This window comes from Triplophysa dalaica, chromosome 5, assembly GCF_015846415.1.
Source record: "Triplophysa dalaica isolate WHDGS20190420 chromosome 5, ASM1584641v1, whole genome shotgun sequence".
In the NCBI taxonomy this organism is placed as follows: Eukaryota; Metazoa; Chordata; class Actinopteri; order Cypriniformes; family Nemacheilidae; genus Triplophysa; species Triplophysa dalaica.
In genome coordinates this window covers 13,165,024-13,178,296 of record NC_079546.1, presented here as the reverse complement: position 1 = coordinate 13,178,296, position 13,273 = coordinate 13,165,024, and the positions used below count along the sequence as shown (strand labels likewise).

The following is a 13,273-nucleotide window of genomic DNA, read 5'->3' as shown; positions in this document are numbered from 1 at the left end:
GCTTAGGATGGAGTTTTTTCTTTATCAAGTGCATGAAGGGATCAGTGCTGAGGGAAAATATGCTTTTGCAAATAGTGTGATATTTATATATTACACGTTTAGTTGTAGCACTAACATTCATAGTGTGACCAAAATTATTTATCACGACTCAGATCAAATTTTGAAAGAAGTTTTTGGCAAATCGGTAAGTGTGTGCTATCCAGTGTGTGTTTTTCTCAGATGCAAGTGGAGAGAAGAAACTTAAACCTAAAGAGACGTTGGAGGGGAGAAATTGGAAAGATAAATTATTTTCACGCTACATATGCTTACTGTGTCATTGGGTCAATATAATATAATGGTAATGGTAGCACAATCTTTCCACATTTAGTGATGTTAATGTTAATGAAATGCTAATTTAAAATTCATTTTTAAAATCAAACCTTGTATCCCATTTGATAATGCACAATGAACTAACAAACAATGAACACATGTATTTGTTTTCACATTAGATTATGCATTACTTTATGAATCAAACCCTGTTGTAAAGTGTTGCTAATATCAACGGGCAAAGTCCACCTTGAATGCAAGTAAAATTATTAAAAGTTTTCAACATGTCACAGTTTCTAATTACAATTTATTATAGACTAACAAAGATAACATCATAATATCTCGTTGCTAGGCTGCGGATGATTCCCATCACTAACATTAAAGTTATTCTGATGGGGAGCTTACATGCAGCACTTTATGAGGAAATGTGCAGTACATCCCCTTACAACCTGGACAAATCGCTGGGATTGTCAGAGAGGTATTTAATGTACTTTCACACTCTCTCTCTTGCTTTATCTCTTTCATTTGAAATATTACATTTTTATTATATCATTTGTACTGTCTATGTACTAAATCTACGTATCTTTTGATTGTTTATGTGTAAATTAAACCTACATCTTTTGCGTGATGTTATGTTATCCTAAGATAAAACCATTTCTTAAGTAGGCTATGGTTATCAACCCTGTTAAATTATAATCCAGTCTTTCAACTAATCTCATAACCAGCAAAAACTAAGGATTTTAAAAACTTTATAAAGCAATGGCTATGTATTTCCATGGCTTGCACTTGTTTGTAAACTATATCCAGAGTCTTATATACATATATTTTTACACAAAACTAGATGAATATCCTACATTTTCAAGATGATGACTGGTCGTCACATGCTCAAATAAACTTCCAACATCATTCCATTTTAAATGCAACAAAATGTCTCTCTAATTCAAATTGCGTAAACTGAAAATAACCCAGAATGTTCATTTAATCTTTTAGTGTGTGCAGCTGCACACGTGGGGTTACATCATTGGGTTTCCGGAGCTTTCAGGGTCCTGCATAAGAGCTTCCACCTGACATGCTAATAAAATTGACACATGCTTCAAGGAGTTTTCTGAGGAAGAAGGATGATAAATGAATAAAAAAGCTCTTTCTCTTAGCTGTAATTTCAAGCGGCTGGGTGAATGTTCCTGGCAAGCTGACAGAGGGGAAACACCTCAAGGACAAGACGGAGAGAGAGGAGGGCAAACCGAGTGAAAGACAGAAACAGAACACGGAGGAATGTTTTGGGACCACTGTTAGCGTTGTTTCTTAGCACATACTGTCTGCATTTGTTTAATAAAAAAATATGCTTAAAAAAGAGAGTGCAAATGGGCAGAAATTCAACGTCTCTTTATTGCCTGTTCAGGGAAACACGTTTAAATTTATAAGCATAGAAACACCTCAATACATGAAATACTTCACACAAATGTGCCGCATCGATTTCAAAGAGTTGCCCAAAGAGTGTGACACAAGTCTTGATGCAGATACCAAAGATATAGCAATAGCGTGGTGGTCCTGATCTTTTTTAGGGAAACATTGCTAGAGTTTCTAACCCCGCAGTTGACTGGGTGGCATCAAAAGTGCAGCATTAACTCTGGACAGAGTGTAAATAACAGGGCAAGTGGGAGTAGGATGATAATGGAGCTCACTGTGAGACAGTCATCTATTTCATCTGCTGACAGGATACAGACAGATGCAGGCCCTCGGAGCTACAGTGAGGGGTGCCAGAGAGAGAAATGAAAGCCGAAAGCGGGGGTGAGATGTTTGTCACATGTTAGGAATCCCTGTGTAAAAACCAGTGATGAAAATGTGACATTCCCGGCAGTTCACAGTTTACACCCACCCAATCCCTCCCTCTCTCTCAGAAAACATCTAAGCTGTCTCCTGGAATAACTGCCAAGTACTCAGTCTGTGCACCTTTTTTTAGTGCAGTTGGTTTATTCGGCGATGTACATCATAATAGACAAAATAAACACATAATTGTCCCCACTCCTTCATTCCGATGTGTCAGACTATGAACAACTGGCAACAACTAGAAGATCCTCCCAGACTCACATCCTTTAATAGCATGCACGGCTAGATATGTGTAAACCAGTGGTTCTCAAACATTTTTGTTGTAAGGCCCCCTTAGTGTAGGGTGCATCGTCTTGCGCACCCCCCAAATAAAGACTCGTAAATATGTAGGATTTTAATTCAACCAAAAACATATTCAGCTCTTCAATGCTGAAACATACATTTCTTGGCTGGAGGGCTTATGCTATTGATGTATGATGCATAAAATTTATGATAAATTTATATATTTCATAAAATACCACAAAATCTGTGTTCCCCCTGGATCCATCTTGGGGCCCCCCGGTTTGAAAACCACTGGTGCAAACTCTGTTACTTACTCATGCAAGTAAGTTCCACTCAAGGCTAATTCACACTGATCCAACAAACACGCTTGAGAATTTAGAATGTGTGTGTTTACTGGCATTGGAGTTTGTCTGTGTTTGTTTTAGTCTAATTTAGCCTTTGCATGCACAAGCGATGAAGAAGCGAAACAGCAACACAATTACGTTTCTTATTTAAAGGGGCTAATTGGTATAAATTAATTTGATCTCATTTGTGTGTTTTAGTATTCTTTGCTTTGACGTCAATGTCAGTTCACTCTGCATGACTGATGTCATTGGCGCCAGATTTGGCTACAGTTTTCCACAGTGGAAGTGAATGGTGACGTGTCGTTAATCTTTTTAACGGTCTACATTCTAACCAAGTCAAGACAAAAAAGTTGTCACTGAGAAGTGCACAACACAAAACTGTGCCGACTTCAACGCAGTAATCACAGGTGTACATTTAGCTGCTATTTGACTTGTGCTAGTTAGGGTTAGCATTAAGGTTTTAAAGAGTGCAGGACCTTGTTTTGCTCTAAAAAACCATGAACATACAGCGTAGATGTTCATTTTTATCTGGTGGTTGGATGCTCTCCTTAGGCGCGGATTTAGCGCTGGTCAGCAGGGACAGGCAACATGTTTAATCACCTGCCTAGACGCATGGCAATCATCCGCGTGGAAAGAAGCGAGGGAATCGGTTAGTCAGAGGCACAGCTGTCTGAATTCCCAGAGAAAAGCCTTTTAATTAAAGAACAGTCACAGTACAGTGGACCTGCTATGGTTTCCTGATGCTTCAATTTACAGGGAGATGATTGGAGGGGTGTGACAGAGGAACTAGGACAGTGTTATGAAAGATTATATGATTACAAAACAGAAGAGTCATAAACGTAGGAGTCATAAACATAAGCAATGAAAGGACTGTTATACACATACAAACATCAGAGTCTTAAGGTAACAGCCCAGAATGGAAGGTTCACACTTTTGCCCAAGAAGCTGTCATGGGAGCATAGTTCAACACAAGCTGTAAACAGCTGCTAAATATGACTGTAAACTGATAGTCTCGATGAAGCATAGCTGTCCATCCAGATTGTCCAACCCTGCTAAAAAACATGCTTGGCTTGGTCGAGATAGCCTGGTTTGATAGTTTGTAAAGGAATTTTCAGCTCTTGTCATCTGGTTAAAGCCAGGGCCTAGATGTCAGGGTTTTGTCTCATCATGTCTGATATATCTTGGTCTTGTGGCAGAGCCAGGACAGGATCTCTTGTTTCTTGTAGAGAGAGAGGTTTTTGGGCCTCTTTGAACGCCATACTCTCTCTCTGAGTCTCGTCTGTGTTTCCAGCACTTTCGTCTCGTTATTTCCTGTCCCTGTACAACATTCTCCATCACAAGGGAGTGAAATTCAAATACACAAGTGAGTGACTTGGATGCCATAAAGGTGGCAAAGAAATCAAAAGCCCTGACGAGATAACCCAGCATTCCAGCACTGCCTGAGACCTGTTCCAAAACCATCAGATATTGTGTTATCCCAGCTGAACAACCATTCACTTAAAGCTCAGACAAGTTCCCTGTCACTGTGACTTCTCACATTTTGTTTTTGCCAATTCAATAAATGCCTCTCCTGGCACTTTCACATAACTGTGTTTGTCTTCATTTCTGTCACAGTACTATTACCACTGCTTCCACACAGCAAATAACTCGATCTCCAGAGTTATAAATAAGTGCTTCTGCAGACCACATTCAATTTAGGCCGTCCCGGATTAGCTTTTAATAAATACAGAATTGTTTAGTAAACATAGTTTTATCATTTACAGTAATTTTATAGGGAATTCAGTTTTGTATTTGTATGATAGAACAAATTGTGAGATGTTTTACAAGGACACACAATTTATGATATAGCAGTACTGTAGTACAGTGACTGTATTAGATAATACTGTTGTTAATATCATGTAGAATCGGTTCTTAAACATCATGATACTTGAGGGTACTTCTGCCATGTTAAAATAGCGGTGATGTCTGATGAAGCACATTGAAACTTTCAAAGATATGATTCATTATACACCTGTCTACCTAAAGACATTAATAGCTACAAAATTTGGCTCGGCATCATAGCATTTATTTACGCCTTCACAGTTTGAATGCTTTTGCTTCTGACAAGTTTGCGAACTGAAAAACACATTCTGTTTCAAATGTTGTCTGACTAACCAATTGCAAATATCTACCATTAAAAAGAAAAGTAACAAAATCAGAACTAAAAAATCCTAGTGTCAAACATTGTCCTCATAAAAGAAATAACAAATCAAATCATGAACATTCTGTCAGAAATGACTCCCTGTAATGTCATGTTGGAAGGAAGACAAGATATTATAATTGTTTTCTTACACAAAGAGATAACCTTATCACAAGTTTGATGCTGCGCTTTTCCATGCAGTGAAACCAAACAATGATTAAGGGCTGTCAAGATTAAGAAAATGTTTAATAAGCACCAGAAAACTTGCTGGTATAGTCACATGAAAATGTTCCAAAACCACATGTTTCACAGTTGACCATGTGAGAATACAAATAGTGAAACTCATGTGGGTTCTGTAAGGGTTTCTTGTGTGCTTTTTTGGTAAACTTTATAGTCCCTTGTCATCATCGACTTCATCGTATGGAAAACAGCACCATGTTTTATCCTGCCTTATATCTATATTTTTTCACAGAGGTATGAAAACACTATATTTTACGGTGTCTGTGATACAGAGCAATTACTTAATAATGTACTTAGTAACCGACTAGAATAATTGTAATAACAATATCTAGTACATGCAAAGGGCAGCTGCTGATACACTGATTTAACAGTGTCTGTTACATAGCTATCAATTTCAACAAAATACTCTTGTATAAGGCTCTCACTATTAACTTGCTTACACTCTAAAAAAAGGCTGGGTTAAAACAACCCAATTTGGGTTATTTTGGTAACCCAACGTTGGGTCAAATATGGACAAACCCAGCGTTGGGTTATTTTAACCCAGCCAGTTGGGTTATATCTTTGACCCAACATGCTGGGTTGTTTTATTTAAATCAACTTTTGCTTAAAAATGACATTGCTGGTTTAAAACAAACCCGAAATGTTTAAAAATAATAATAACAAAATCACAGAGAAATACTCCAGCATCAGTAAGAATCAAAGTTTTATTAAGGATCAAAATGCAAGACAAAAGGAATTCATAAAAACATGCAATATGTTATGCTCAATGAACAATAAAATGGCATATAAAACACTTTGATGAAATGTATGTTTATACATATTTAAGGAAAATTAACTTCAATAAATTACATTAGTTTAGACTTTAACATATACATTTAACAAGGTTATTAAAGTGGCACAAGTAAATATAAATAGTTAGACAACTTAACACTTCAAAAATTCATATACAGTTAACAAAGTGGCATGAGTAAAATGCAGCATTATGGATGCGACATAAAAACACTATAAAAAGTATTTTACTAAACCCTTGTTGATAGAATCGCATTTATATGATAAAATATCAGTCTATGCACAAGTTTTCTATAAAAAAAGAAATAAACAAGCGTTATGGATGTGAAAAAGGGACACCGTAACTTTCCTCTTCATATAAACTCACAAAACATTTTAAATAGTGTTAGTTCTTTCGGTTTCAGCACTGCTTAACCTGACATATCCACGGAGCAGTCTTACTAAAGAGGATTCTTTTCCTGGGAGTTTGTAGACAACAGTGTGGCGTGCACTTTTGGAAGTGGATGTCCAGCAGGAGGGTTTCTTTATCAATTTGTTCATCTATAAAGAGAAAAAGAGACAAGAAAAGAGACAAGAGAAGAATGTAAGGAAACTGGGCTACCCAGAGCACAATGGATTATAATAAACATATAAAGAAGTACATTAACATTTTACCTAAATAATGTTTACCTTTAAGCCTGTTATGAAAACATCCACGTTCCAGTTGACTTTCTCTTGAATAGAATGATCCATTAATATTAGCTGTTATGCTGCACGCTGTCAGTGGGGGGAAAAAAGAAGAGTGGGATCTAGTACAGAAAGCGAAATACAGTCTTAAAAAATAATATTATAATCGTTAACACAACTCTTAACTAATTCGACACACTCGGGAATAAGTAGAAGTCTAAAAAGAGCATCAATTGTTCGTCTCATATACCCAAAATAAATTATATCTCACGGTTAACCACTAACGTTATAAGAGCGGCTACTCCCGAGGCAATGGCCGAGATAGAGCTGCTCAGCCTGAAGCTCACACCTCCGACAGCGTCTTAACAAAATCTCAAAGAGGCGTTATGTTTATATATAAATCACGTATTTGTGTTCTTAACAACAACATTCTCGTCTAAAAGACTATTTAAACTAAGTTCCCTCACCGAACATTAGCGGTATTTAAAATAAAAAAATTGCTGGATGTTTGCTTTTTACACGACGCTCTCTCGTGTCGACCTTAAACTAATATCAAGATGCGTAAGTTACTGAACTAAATGACTCACACGAGTCAGGAATTTCAAAGGGAAATGTTGACCAAAAATGAAGTTTAAATGATTAAAAAGCTGTAAATTAGAACAACGTGGGCATAACGTTACAGACTAGCTATACAAAGCTAACGAAGCTAGATTGTAACGTTACTTTCAAACCTAATGCGAACAGCCGAATTTTGCATACTTTTTGTACAGTAATAGTTTTATACATTAAAAACTCGTAAACATACCTTTTCTTCTCCGAATAACAACTTTTCGAGATGAGGTGGATCAAAATGCCCGCGAAGGTAAAGTTTGTCTGATGCGTCGATGAGTGGGAGGGGTTTACTCTCTCAACTGTCACTCAATTGGACCCGACTGCTAACCCAGCGTTTGGGTTACTCAAAAAATGACCCAACACTAAGAAAATAACCCAACAAAATGACCCAACAGGCTCAACCCAGCTTTTGGGTTAAACAAATAACCCAGCATTTTTTAGAGTGTAGTATGCATACTACTTGGAAATTGGCGTAGTATTTTTTTTTTAGTATTTTTTTAAAGAAATGTCTTTATTTCTTTTTGTCAACTATTTTATGTAAAGCGCTTTGAATCGCCCTTGTGTATGAAATGTGCTATATAAATAAACTTGCCGTATTCTGCATGCATATTCTACATCCCTTAATACCCAATACCAGCCCTAGCCGATACATAAACTTAACAGTTTCCATATAAGCAGTAGTTTGTACTTGATAGATGCAAAAGTTGTAGTTAAAAGTGAAACCCTAATCTAAAGTGTGAACCATAAATGGAAGTCTATTACATGTACATAATTACAATCTGTAAGTACAGTGATACATTAACTTAGTAACATGTTAAGAACATTTTTCAGCATATTATTACAACACCTATTACTACGTATTTAATTAAGAAGGCTGACACTAAGTGTTAACAAAATCATACCAGTTTGGAACTACTTGTATATTGGACACAACAAAAATAAAGACAGAATTTTATTGTTTGGATTGTTTTAAAGCCAATTAAATGGAACGGATGAGACTTGAGACAACTAATGAATAACCCAAACACAGTTGTATAATTACTGTAGATGGCAGAAACAACAAAGGGATGATGAGGTGAGAAAGAGAGACAGACAGAGAAAAAAAAGCACGACAGGTCTGCCTTGTGCGGCTGCCTTCATCACAGTTGAACCTCCCTATGGGCGAGAGTGAAGCTGGAGGCAGTTACCCTGACAACTAACTGCCAATAATGATGTCTGCTGCCTTGATTGACAGCTGCCCAGTATCCTCTATAAATGATAGATTTGAGATATCTTATATAAGAACACATGGATATATTTTTTCCTCCCTCCTTGAACTGTTTTCTAATTAGATATCACTTTAATAATCTCTTTAACAAGCACGGCTAACCAGCTCTTCTGATTGGTCCTATAACAGCGTTGCCTTGGCGATATGCTGGGCTCTGATGGCCCCTCGGGACCTCACCTAGCTGTCGTCGGGTCCAGGATGAGAAATAAATTGGATCTGTGTGAGAAGAAAGTAGCTAGACCACTGCGACAGAACAGTTAGTCATACAGTAACTAATTACATGAAAAAGCCGGAACCAATTTAGCATGGGATTTTCTGTGCTTCGTGTCTCGGGTATTGCGGCAAAAGGTAACTTTGGAGAAAATGAGAGGAGACAATGAGAGGAAAGGAGAAAACAGAGGAGAGGACATACAGTATTCTGGGGCCGTGTAGTGCAGAGCAGGGTGTATCTTAGTAGATCAAAGTGAGGATGGTAAAAGTGTCACAGAGACATGACAGGTGTTCAAAACAAAACTGTATCTCCCAGATCTGCTGCGTTGTCTTCAGACCTTGTGAAATCCCAGACGATTCCTTTTGGGTTTGACTTTTCCTGTAGTGACCTGGTTAAGGGCTCCTCAGAGACTACAACATCTCACTGAACTAGATTCAAACTGCGCTCAGAGAGTGAGATGCCTTCACATTCCAAACACAAGCCTTTCACTCCAGCAGCTCAGAACCTGGAACCGTGGAAAGTCTGACAAAGGACTTTCAAAAATGCCACAAACTTTGAAGTTTCAAGGGATGAGTGTCAGAATGCTAAAAATCAGAGCACCACAAAAGTGTTAGTTTTCCTTACAGCTTAAGGTGTAAATCAGAGGTCTGTGGCCCGGTCGCATTGCTTTATACTAGGCTTTACAGTGCGAGCAGTTGTATAGAGTTGGACACCCATATACATATATACACTCAGGGAGCAAGAGTTAACATCTGCATCGCTGTGGCTTGAATATTCTCAGTGCCTGTTTAAAAAAGAGACCTGCCCTAATTTCATTTGACAGGGCTGTTAAAGCCTGGAACCTGTTTGCACACGAGCTCTTTTGCACAGACAACATCAAGCAACCGACACCACAGACACACAAGCATTGTAAAACACCAGCAGGTAATGAAAACATGTAAGAATCCTAAATGCACACAATTTGCTTGTCAACTAACGGCACTGTTAAGCGTGTTGACCAAATATTGATAAGCTCTCCTACTTGTAAGACGCTTTGAATAAAAGCGTCTGCCAAATGAGGTTTTAGAGTAAAATCAATGCAGGTAAGTTCATTATCTGCAAGATCTAATTTAAATTGAATTAAATTGAAGAGTTTATTTGCAAAAACTAGATTGTTTTATCTAATTTTACTGTGCCTTCCAATTAATATCAATGGAACTGCAGTTGGGTTGTTTTTATTAAGTAATACTAACTCAAAAATACAGCTATAACAATAAAAAACAATAAAAACTTGATAACATAATAAAAAACATGATTATTGCATTTTTTCATTTAGAGTGATCTGTTTTTGCAAATGAAAAACTCATGGGTTGTTTTATATACTTCGGATTTTAGGAAAAACTGTGTCAGTTTGAGGTTTCCCCTTAAACTAAAATTAATTAAGTCAGGACATAAAACAATCTTAATAACATATTTTATCTTATAGAATTTAGGACTAAGGATGCTTTGACATTTTCCCAGACAGGACTACAGACAGAGGGCATGTTTGGGAAATTGTTGGAACATGTCATTATTTTTGTAATTCTGTTTGGTTCCACAAGTAGAACTTCACCTGCTTTCAATAATTGAATCATGCATTTATGTGCAGGAATGTCCTGTTACTGTAATTTGTCTACCTGTCTTGTTTTCTTTTCCTGTTGTCGTCTCCAAATCTATGTCTGAAACTGCACACAGTATATTCTAATGTGCTGAATTAAACTACCACTGGTGAGCAACAGTGTCTTTTCTAACTGGGTGTGAAACACTCTTTATAATACACTATACATATCAATAGTGTAGCACTATAGCACTAGTAAGACTTGTCACGCATTGTGAAAAGGAATAATCTATGTGACAAAAATGTATCCGTAGTAAAACTCATACTTGTTGAAGCAAAAAAATGAAGTGTCAAAAAAGTCATGCCGTCATAAATATTAACAATAGACCAAAGCAGGGAGAAAGAGTCACTTACACGAGGTCACAAATGCACGTATGTTAAACTAATTCCACACAAAACACATGTGAACTTTTTTAAATTGTCCATTAAATCAAACAACAGCAACAGCCCTGTGGACCCTCCACATCCAAAATAATATGTGACACAAGATCTGAACAAACCGGTAGGGCCGCTTTTGAGCGACCTGTGATAAGAGAGCTGATAAACAGCCTCCGTGCCGGATCTATGTTTTTAAAGAAGTGTTTCCTTGTGTTTTGGTTAAACATCATAACTGGCCACAAGTGCGATTTTCTTGTATGACTAGATAGGTGAACTCACACAAACTCGCAGGCTAAGCCCGATACAGTCTGGATCCTCACTTATCGAAAGATACTAAATGGACTGGATACTAAACTTACCAACTTATCAAGCACTATTATTTATAGGATTCAAAATGTTATAATAAAATAAATGAAACATCAATTCTTTTGTTTCATACAATATTTGCATTATAACTGGTTGGGTCTCATCATACTGGCCAGGGGAATGCCCATCAGGCCCAACTGTTGGCTAAATGGATGTCACGTGTAACAGCACATTTTGTTTCATTCATTTCAATTACATTCTTGTAAAGTGAGATCATAGCAGTTTCATCTTTACGACAATGAGCTCTTTTGTGACCCCAACTCAACTTCCGGTTCACATTCACAAACAATAGAGAAGAATGATTTGACAATCAAAAAAATCCAATAAGAACCGTTACTTGTAGGCATGCACGATAAATTATCGGCTATAAAGGTATCCGCCGATAAATGGCAATTTTTTATGTTATCGGTATAGGCCAATAATAAAATTTAGGCCAATATAATATAGACAATAAATCAAATAATTTCGTCTGGTTAAACTTCTTCAGCTGCACGTTGCTCACATTTAAATACACACTGTACAGTACAATCTATCTGTCATGATCACTCACTTACTGCTATTAGCAAAACAGTGTTGATGTAGGTACAGTATGTAGATACAGTATTTATGAATGTGTGAATTATAGGAACAAAAGTATATTGTTTGAATCAGACTGCTGTCTGAATGCTTTCTGTCTTGAGACCTGTTAGACATTGGGCTATTAAGAAAAAATTCTGGGTTTCTCTGGAAGAACATCTGTAACTTGTTTAATACTGGAAGAATATACCAGAAAAGTTTTAATGTTAAAGAATATTCAACTCGTGTAAAGTAGGCTTGGTACATCCTTTTAAGGTGAAAGAAGAGAACTTATAGTTACCTTGTTTTCTGCAGTCAATGTTTTCAAATAAAAGCCGTTGTCCACTTTTTGCATGTTTTTTCAGTCTTAGGGATTTTTTTTATTAATATTTAGATACTGTATTGGCCAATACATCAGTTATCAGCTTCCAATGTTAAAGAATTATCAGTTATCGTTATCGGCCACCAGACACATATCTGTAATGACACACTCACTGAAGACAAACAAGATGACGACCAACTTAAATCAAATCCACTTTATAAGGAAACTTAGGAAACACCCACGTAAAACTTAAAACATATATGCGTGTGTCCTATCAAAATGGTCTTTATCTTTTGTAGTAAGCTGAGCTAAGGTAATAATCACACACTGTTTGTTCTAAAGCACATCAGCAAACGCTCTGCTTATTATTCATGAAGAGAGACAGTGACTTGGATCTGTAGTGTGTTCTACGCTGCTTGTAATTGCCGGCAAAGAGAGAAAGAAACAACAGATGAAATGCACGTTTTGAGGTTATCACACTTTGATCAAATTAAACCACTTCTTTAAAAACAGGAATAACCTATTATGAGAACCACAACTTTTAATTCAATGAAACATATGAGTATCTTAGATCCTAATCACATTTTTTTGTAGTCTGAATAGATCTAAGATCCAGATTTGACTTTTCACGTAAACAAAATATTGACCGGGGTTGTGATACAGAATTATTCATCTATTTATGATATGGGTTAACTGTGTGGGGCGCAAACTTACGTATTTTTTCTGTCCTACTCCCAAAATGACCTGATAAAAATACTACACATAATTTATATGCTTTATTGTATCTCAGTGGTAAGAGCATTGCGTTAACAACGCAAGGTTGTGGGTTCGATCCCAGGGGATTGCAAATACCTATGTAAAATGTATAGGATAAAGCAATGTAAGTCGCTTTGGATAAAAGCGTCTGCCAAATGTGTAAATGTAAATGTTATATACAATGTGTTTCATCAACATGACAGATGTAGCAATGCAACTTGTGATAGATCAACAAACCAGCCCAAATGGTCTCCTAGTGTTGAACCTATACATTCGACTTAAACAAAAAAAGACAGAGAGGGACTTTGTATCTTCAATTCAGGAGTTCACCACAGTCCACTGTTTACCCCGATATATACAGTATGTAATAAGTTACACAACACTCTGACGGAGTTATTTCTGACGCTACACAAAGAGGAAACAAAATCTCATGAATAGAAACTGTATTTTACACGGGCCACGTACGCACACACTTTGGAAAGAAAGACGCACAACCCCTTTCACTTTGCCAGTTTTCCTCTTTGTCAATCACAGGAA

At 36.9% G+C, this 13,273-nt stretch overlaps 1 protein-coding gene across 2 annotated transcripts in view; it reads right to left on the bottom strand.

Annotated features, from left to right (window-relative positions):
* Positions 1-13,273, bottom strand: part of LOC130420573 (copine-8) — a 98,161-nt gene that overhangs the window by 72,663 nt on the left and 12,225 nt on the right. The window lies entirely within an intron of this gene.